We start from the raw sequence: 8,389 nt of genomic DNA, 5'->3' as shown, positions 1-8,389 counted from the left end.
ACAGGTGGCAGCTCAGACATGGAGATGCCCTGAGTCATGCTTGAGTCCTTCACCGAAGCCCTGTGGCAACAGGACTAGAGTCACACCCGAATCACCAGCCTCAGAGCAATGAAGGCCAGGAACCATCTGCCAAGAAGAAGACCCACATGGCTGAAACCTGATGCAAGGGGCCATCTCCTCCCTGCCAGGCTTGAGCAAGTGCCCAGCTCTCCTCTGACATGGTGAAAGGCAGCTGCTGCAAGTGGCTCCTCCCCCTGGACCCAAGGCACAGCAAAATGCTCAGGGACATCACACCATCTGCAAGAAGCAGCCACTGCGCCATCTGGGACAACGGGGCACAGACGAGGGCAGCACACACAGAACTTCTGACATGACACAAGTCGGAGCCTGGCGGGACAGACAAAGTCCGTGGAGACGCTGGGCGGGGAGGAAGAAGAGAGTGACCCCAGCATGGACAGTGCAGGGCAGTGGGGCAAGTCCTGGCACTTCCAGGCCCTACTCCAGCACTGGAGGCAGGGCCTGCAATTTAGCTCCCCACCAGCAGGGAACACCCTGGGAGGGGGCCCGCAGTGACAGGCTCTACAGCTGAGGCCTTTAGAAGCAACAGGTCCGACTCCTTCTGATCAAAAGGAGCCGCATTGTCCCAGGACGTGCCGGGATCTGCAGGCCCCCAGGACAGCTTGCACAACAGCCAGAATGGCTGCATCTGTCCAAAGCAGAAGGCTACATGCTTCCCAGGCCAGTGAGCAACCCTGGTTAGCCTCTATCAGGCCCTTAGGGAAGAGATCTGAGGAACCACAGATGGGGTAAGGGCCGTTCTTCTTGAAGGGCAGAAGCATACACCAAAGGAGTAAACAGTGGTGGAGAGGCAAGAAAGAGCCAAACAAAAAGAACAGTTCATTAAACTAAGGAGCTGATGGGCTACCCCCCTTGTAGAATAATGTCAGGGGCCTGACTGCTCACACCTTTGAAAAAGACAGAGGGCTGACCCAAACTCTGCAAAACTCACCAAATGGGAACTGGCCATCGATAACCCTGACCATCCACCAAGGCCACAGGGTGGATAAACCGCAAGAAGCTATCCAGCCAGAGCTGGTGGGGCCCAAGCTGCTCCGTAAGGACTGGGCTCCACCTCTTCTTAAGCCCCTCTTCCCTACGGCCTCAGTGGAGAGTACCACTGATGGGTATGCAAAGGCAGAGGAGTAGCAAACCTCTCAAAAAAGTCAGGTGAAGTCCTTGGGAGTCAGAGATGGGGTAACTTACTGCCAAACACACGACCTCAACTTCATCAGAATGACCCATTAAAACCCTGGATGGATGCTCTTCATGAGAACAAGGGACCCCTTTTGGTTCATTCTGCCCAAATCCCACCCAAGTACTACTTAGGAAGGGGCTCAGGGGTCAGTGGAGAGAGGACTGGCTCAGACATCCACAGTCTTATTCCTTTCACAGAAAAGGGTCAGTGCACAAGAGGATTCCAAAACTTTAAAGTCTGGTCGAAGCTGGTTCACTTGGCTCTCCACCACAGCTCCTGAAGGTTGCCAATTCTGTGTCCAATTCTGGCTCAAAGACAGAGAGCACAATCCTCAAAAGAGGAGACCTAGAAACCTGGAGCCAGGTGAAACAACAGGCCTTCATTTCTAAACGTGAGAGTGGGTCATGCTTTCAGAATCCTCCAAGATCAGACTGGGCAGAAACAGAGGATAATGTTATTTCCTAAAGATCTCTCCAGGGGACCAAAGCCAAATAAAGGAGCTCACATTGAAGGCATCTGAAAAGAAATTTCTGCCCGACAAGAAGGTTAAACCCCCCCACACACCAGGAAGGCGGTGGGCTCTCTTGGCCCCAGAGAAGATATTTCTGTGACTAGAAGCCACTCAAATTCCTGACACCGTCTGACTAATGCAGCCCCACCACCTCCCCAGGCAGATATCCACCGACAGGGAAAGGATAAGAACTTAGGGTCAGCCTCCCTCTTGGATCCCCAGGAAATTAAGCTCTCAAGGAAAATGGGAGGGAGAAGAACCTTCGAGAGAACCTGCTCAGTGACTCATATCAGAGGCCCTAACATCCAGTGGATCAGAGATGCACGAGTGAAAATCAGAAGCTGGTTCAGGTGACCAGTAACAAATAGGACAGATGCCTGCCAGCCCCAGGGCTATCGGGCTAGCAATCTATTTCAAAACTCAAGTAGGAAAAAAATGTCTTGGAGTCAGTACAGAGGAAAAAGGTTAAGGCATTCTCTGGGGCACAACTTCTGGAGACTCCTCTTAGCTCTTCAGGATGGGGCACAGGGTGGAGGGTGGGAGTGAGGGCAGAGATAATCTGGAGTATCATGGTATAACTGTGCTTGGTACATCCAGAGTGGAAAGACACAGAGCCCTGTTTCCTGGAAGGGGAAAAGAGTTGGATGAGGCCTCCAGCCACCCCTGGCACACACCCAAGTCAGCGGCTGCTCTCTCCCCAAGGGTTCCTGGAAGTCAACAGACCCATAAAGGGGAAGTATTAAAAAGCTGAGATTAGAATGGTCTACAAATTGGACACCATCCCTGATGCAACACCCAAGTAAATGCCCCCACACAGACATGCCTGATACTTACCACAGCCCTTACTTCAATCAGGGGCGGGACACCCCCCACCCCACCCCACCCCATTGATATCTCAATAGCAAGTCAAGGGAAAGCAGAGTAGTGTGTGGAGCTAATGCTTCTCCCTGAAGTAGAGGCAAGGGACTGGGAGGGAATGGGAGGCAGGTGACAGGAATGCAGGGGACAAGGCTTAATCAGAAGGAAATTAGAGAGACAGGCAAAAATAGGGCCTCTGAGGGTAGCCAGGGTAGAAGGGACTTAGGTAGACAGGGATTGCTGGCAAAGGGCTGAAAAAAAACTAGTAACACCGCGAAGATGACGGGAGCCTTAATCCTGAGAGGGGTCAGGCAACGGGGGAAGGAGGGGAGAGTGTTGGGAAAAGAGGGCAAAGACAGAGAGCTCAAGGATGGGAGGACGAAGGCAGGAGATAAAGATAACAAGACAGAGAAGATTCCCCAAGGAAACCCTGGGTAGAGAGGGCAATGGTTCTGGAGACACCAGAGAAGGGATGAAAGAAGAGCTCGGAGGCAACGGCAGGGAATGGGAGAGGACCCCGAGCCTTAGACCCTGCTCTCGGACACAGAAGTGGGAGGAGACGGAGCCACTAGGCCCAAGAGGGGGCACAGAGTCGGGTGGGGGAGGCCCGCAGTTCGGGCTCAGTGATGGGTGTCCAAAAGGCCGGGGGCTTAGGGGCGGCGGGGCGCCAGGAGAGCCACAACCCACCGCGGACCGGCCGGGGCCGGGGTCTCGGGAAGCCGCAGCGGCTCGGCCCGCGGACCCCTGCCGCTCCCCCCATCCCACTCCCCGCCGGGCCTCGCGCCCCGGCCCCGTGGGCCGCCTCAGCCCGGGCCCGCCGCCTCCTTCTGCCGCTTGCCTACCGCTTCCCCCGACCCGGACTGACCTGTCCTGGCCGCCTCCCGCGCCGCCGCTGCCGTCCCGCAGGCTCCGCAGGATCCTCCGAAGCCTGCCAAAACTTTTCCCATTAATCCCCAGCTCCGCGGCGGCCGCGGCGTCACACGCTGCGCGGGCCGGACCCGCCCCCACCATCCTGACGTCACCGCGCAGCTCGGGGCCGCCCCCTTCTCTCCGCGCCCCCTTCCGCCCCGGCCGGGGCCAATCACCGCGCGTTCTGGAGACTCCCCTGATTCTGCACTCCGCCCTCCGCACGCTACCCAGGGCCCGCCTGCAGCGCCCTCTGGTGCGGGATGCGGGCGCGGCAGCTGAGGGAGGAGCAGGGAGGAGGAGGATGTTCCAGGGCCAGTAAAACAAGTCCTGCAAGTATCACAAAAGGGAATTTAAAGCTGGAAGGGAATTTAGAGGTCGTCTAATACAGCCTGCACGTCCTTCCACTGAAGAAACAGTCCCAGAGAAAATGAGTGACTTGCAGTGAGAAGCAAGGCTGGCGTTAGAACCTGGGTCTCCAAACTCCTCTGGAGGAGTCGGTGCTGCCTAATTTAATGAAAGGGCTTTCTTCCCTTGACAGGCTTCTGCAACTAGAAATTTCTGGTTATGGAGTTTTTACCTATCTTCCTAGGTACTTATGTAATATTCTTGCTCAACTAAATGGGGAGCATCCTCCTTACTGTTGTAGCAAGTTTGCTCTTGCTTCCTAATCCAGTTTTTCTAGACCTGGGAGGGACCTGTTATCCCAAACCTGTCCCTTCAGATATACCATAAAAAGATACCTAGCAGCTAGGAGATGGTATGAAAGCAATTGGGTCTGTCATCTGGCGAGGAACAAAACTTGACTCACAGGTATGAGCAATGAACTCCCTTCTCAACACCATCTTTAAAGTCAAGGTTACCTCTTTACTCTCGAATACATTCCTCAGGCCACACCCTCAGATGTCTGGAGGATAGAGCCCTGAGGGATTTTTTTTTCTGCTTCTCTCTCTCTTTTGTACTTTTTGAAATAAATGTGCATTACTTTTGTAATTCAGACGTCAACCTCCTTGCCCTTCGAGATAGAAGTAAGAGTAAATTGTGGAGGTCAAAGCCTCCCCTAGATTTCAGCAAATTTCTGGGGATTTGTGTTCTTCTAAATCTTGCTGCCTCCAGGCTCTTGTTTCTGCCCGGCTGTTGCAGTGGTACAGTTCAAAAATGTAGAGATGGAAGTCAGCCCTTCCTGAGGACTGCCCACACATCTTCCCACACTGAACATTCATGGGCGAGAAGACCGTTAGGATGCTTTGGGCCCCAGAGCAGGGTCACATGATGCATCGCAAACAGTTTAGACTCACACACCAGACATTCTTTAGAGTCTTTTCTGAACAATCCATTTGATGTTTTCTAACTGGCCCTTCGCCGCTTAGGGTCTTGCCCTCTTCCGAATCCCTACCTCTCCTCCCTGCCCCACCATTCTCTCCTCTAGCCCACCTTCTCTGGAGTAAAATTCTTCCTGATTTCCAGGCAGATAGAGAACTTAACCCTATTCTTCATTGCTAGGGTTCCTGCTAACACTCATGCCCTAAAGATCTTACTTTCTACCCCTAAGAGGCTTATGTCTCATAATAAAAATAGCTCCATTCCTAAGAGAAATTCTGGGAGTTCTCTCAAGATATTATATGTTCCACCTCATTTCATTTTTATATTAAAAAGATATATAGAGAGTATTATATTTAATAAGTACGTATTTCATATCGAGACCACATAATTCCATTGCTCATTGTGATATTATTTAAAAAACAAAAACCTGGAGCTAAGGTCATTGTCAACAACAGAGAAACGTTTAGTAAATAATGTTGTATGCTCCTGATGGGATATTTGCTCTGTAAAGTTGGAAAAAAAGGGGGGGAATGTTATGATATGATATTAAGCGGGGAAAAGCAAAATCTGATGACATATATAGCTATGTATACTGTTTGGGAAACAAAAAAGGATAGAAAAAAGCTGAAAGATGGGGTGCCTGGGTGGCACAGCGGTTAAGCGTCTGCCTTCGGCTCAGGGCGTGATCCCAGCGTTCTGGGATCGAGCCCCACATCAGGCTCCTCCGCTGGGAGCCTGCTTCTTCCTCTCCCACTCCCCCTACTTGTGTTCCCTCTCTCGCTGGCTGTCTCTATCTCTGTCACATAAATAAAATCTTAAAAAAAAAAAAAAGCTGAAAGGAAACACACTAACATGTTGTGAGCAGTTGTCTTTGGGTTGTGTTTCTAGGAGTTATTATCTTTCTACATTCTTATTCTGAGCATTTCTTTTTCATAATGGAAACAGGGTTGGTTGGTTTTTTTTTAAGAACAAAAAGGAAACATCTTCCTTCTATTGAGCAGAAATTTATATCCTCTAGTGTGCCTATCCCATAGTGTCAGTCCTCTCCCTCGGAGGTAAACTAAGTCAGATTGTTGTCCGTGTAAGATACCTTCTGATGTTTGATCCCATTCCCCTGTATTCTTTCTCCCTCAAGCTACAACATCCCTAGTTCCTCGTATAAAATGATGATGGCTCCCTTTGCCACCAGATGGCTAGCCTCAGAATGTGCCATTTTATGTATATCCATCCCCTTCAAGGTTTCTTGGGTTTTCGCCACCTCATTTCTTTTTTTTTTTTTTTAAAGATTTTATTTATTTATTTGACAGAGAAAGAGACAGCCAGCGAGAGAGGGAACACAAGCAGGGGGAGTGGGAGAGGGAGAAGCAGGCTCCCAGCAGAGGAGCCTGATGTGGGGCTCGATCCCAGAACGCCGGGATCACGCCCTGAGCCGAAGGCAGACGTTTAACCGCTGTGCCACCCAGGCGGCCCTCGCCACCTCATTTCTGAATCACCTTCCCATATTTGGGGAATCTCCCACTTCAGCCTCTCTCCCCACTATGGAGGCTCCAAAATGCCAGGCATTTACTTCCAGCCCCCCCCTTTCAGCTGGGGCATCGCCATACAACCAAGGCGCCACCGGAAGTTGGGAAGAGGAAAACCTGGGACGCTCCCGTAATCCATTTGGGTGAGTGGCAGAGTAGCAGCTCCGCCTAATTTCTGTCTGTGAGAAGCTGCAGTTGGAAGCGCGGCGTCTCACACTGGAGACACTAGCTGTGGAATCAGCAGCGTCTGTACCCAGACGAGGCAGCTGGGGTGTCTTCAGAAGCACGGCTGGGTGCCCTACTTTGAGGTATTGGTCCTGACTATACAGCCTCCGAGCTGGCTTTCTCTCATCCTCCCAATTATTTCAGGAACTCTTCCATACTCTATTAATAAATTCCCGCCCCCCCCCACTTTTTTAAACCTAAACCAGTCAGTTTCTGTTTCTTGAATCTTCATTTTTTTAAGTTTTTTTTTTTTTTAATTTTTATTTGAGAGAGAGCGAGAGTGAGAGAGATCATAGAGGGAGAAGGAGAGGCAGACTCACCGCTGAGCAGGGGCTCGATTCCAGGACCCCGGGATCATGACCTGAGCGGAAGGCAGACACTTAACCGACTGAGCCCCCCAGGTGCCGCTTGAATCTTCATTTTGACCAGATTTGTCCACAGGCACAGCTCAAAGGGCTACAAGTTGGTCCCTGCCAAGCCTCTGTAACCCTTTCCAGACCAGCCAGAGATCTCAGGTACCAAAACCTGTTCTGATGCCCGATTACAGTAGAACTGAACAATAACTTACCGCGTGGAAGAAGATCTGCTCTGAATTAGATTCCAGGCTCCACCCCAACGATTTCAGGGCTCAGCTGGTTGGTGAGAGCCTCCCTTAGCCTCCTAAAATCAGCCTCCTTGGTATTTCTGTTCCTCCCCATCTCACCTACAGGAGGGGCCAGAGAGGCAACTCTCCCCTGGCCCCTCTTCAACCTGGAGAGACGACACCCTGCGTTGGAGGCGGAGGCATCTTGCAGACCCCGGCCTCGATCTGCAGCAAGGCTCTTGCACTCTCGCCTATCGCCCTCCTCCCCACTCCTCCTCACGTAGGAGCCGTACCGGGATGACTTGGGACCACAATGGCTGTGCTCTCCACGTGGTCTCCAGAGCTTGTGAGGATCTCCGACGGCATCAGAGATGGGATACGCTCTCCTTTGTCTGGGATGTTGAAAAGGAAAGAAGAGTTACTTTTTAATCCTGGAATTAAAGACTGGAAAATATCTTCTCCTGCCCCCTAGTTCTGTCCTTCAAGACTGAGAGCCTTTTGTGCCAGTTCCAATGTGGACGGTATTGAGGCATCAGGGTGATCTGCCTCTCAGTGTCTCATACCTCAACCGTCAACGCCTCCCTGTGGCCAGTCACAGAATATCCAAAAGCCTGGAATGGACCCCATTTACAGGTAAGGAAAATCGAAGCCCAGGGGTTGGCTTGCCACCTCAAGTCTAGACTCTACCTAGTTTCCAACAATGTCTATAATCAGCCTCATTCTACCTTTCTAGTCCTTTCTATCTTCATGGTAGTAGTCTTCAAATTTTTTTGCCTCTCTATTCCTAAAAGAATATATAACTATGCAGCTCCTTGCACATTTCTAAGGTGACAGCTAATATTTTTCGCCATTAGTTTAAAACTTAAAACGTAGAGAATGGGTGTCTTTTCTACTATTCTAAAATATTGACATTCTCACATAAAACTGCATTACTACCCTTTTAAATGCAAATCCCATAGTGGTATGATGCTTACCATCACCCCTTAAAAATACATGAAGAAGCTCTTCTTTATCAATAAAAAAATTACATAGTCTCTTTTCCTCCTTGTACTTGCATTTCCATTCCACGTTCCCCTCAAAAATCTGATCAATGTAACATTTTTTGCTTAAGTCTTTTATTGATTACCATATCGTACATTTCTGCAACCAAAATATGTATATACGTTGAAATTTTTAAAAATTTTTTAGATTTTATTTATTTGAAA

General features: G+C 50.3%; 1 protein-coding gene across 3 annotated transcripts in view; it reads right to left on the bottom strand.

Annotated features, from left to right (window-relative positions):
- The window catches only part of PPARD (peroxisome proliferator activated receptor delta), an 82,197-nt gene extending 78,541 nt beyond the window's left edge, over positions 1 to 3,656 (bottom strand). Inside the window, exon 1 of one of the 3 annotated variants that reach the window (XM_026482725.4) lies at positions 3,490 to 3,656. The gene's annotated coding sequence lies outside the window, so the exon portion shown is untranslated. The remainder of the gene's footprint in view (positions 1 to 3,489) is intronic. The other 2 variants (XM_026482724.4, XM_057304810.1) reach the window with 2 other exon arrangements.
- Between the last annotated feature and the right edge of the window lie 4,733 nt (positions 3,657 to 8,389).

Source organism: Ursus arctos, unplaced genomic scaffold, assembly GCF_023065955.2.
Source record: "Ursus arctos isolate Adak ecotype North America unplaced genomic scaffold, UrsArc2.0 scaffold_31, whole genome shotgun sequence".
NCBI lineage: Eukaryota > Metazoa > Chordata > Mammalia > Carnivora > Ursidae > Ursus > Ursus arctos.
Note: the sequence above shows the minus strand (reverse complement) of the source record. Positions and strands in the feature narration are given on the sequence as shown.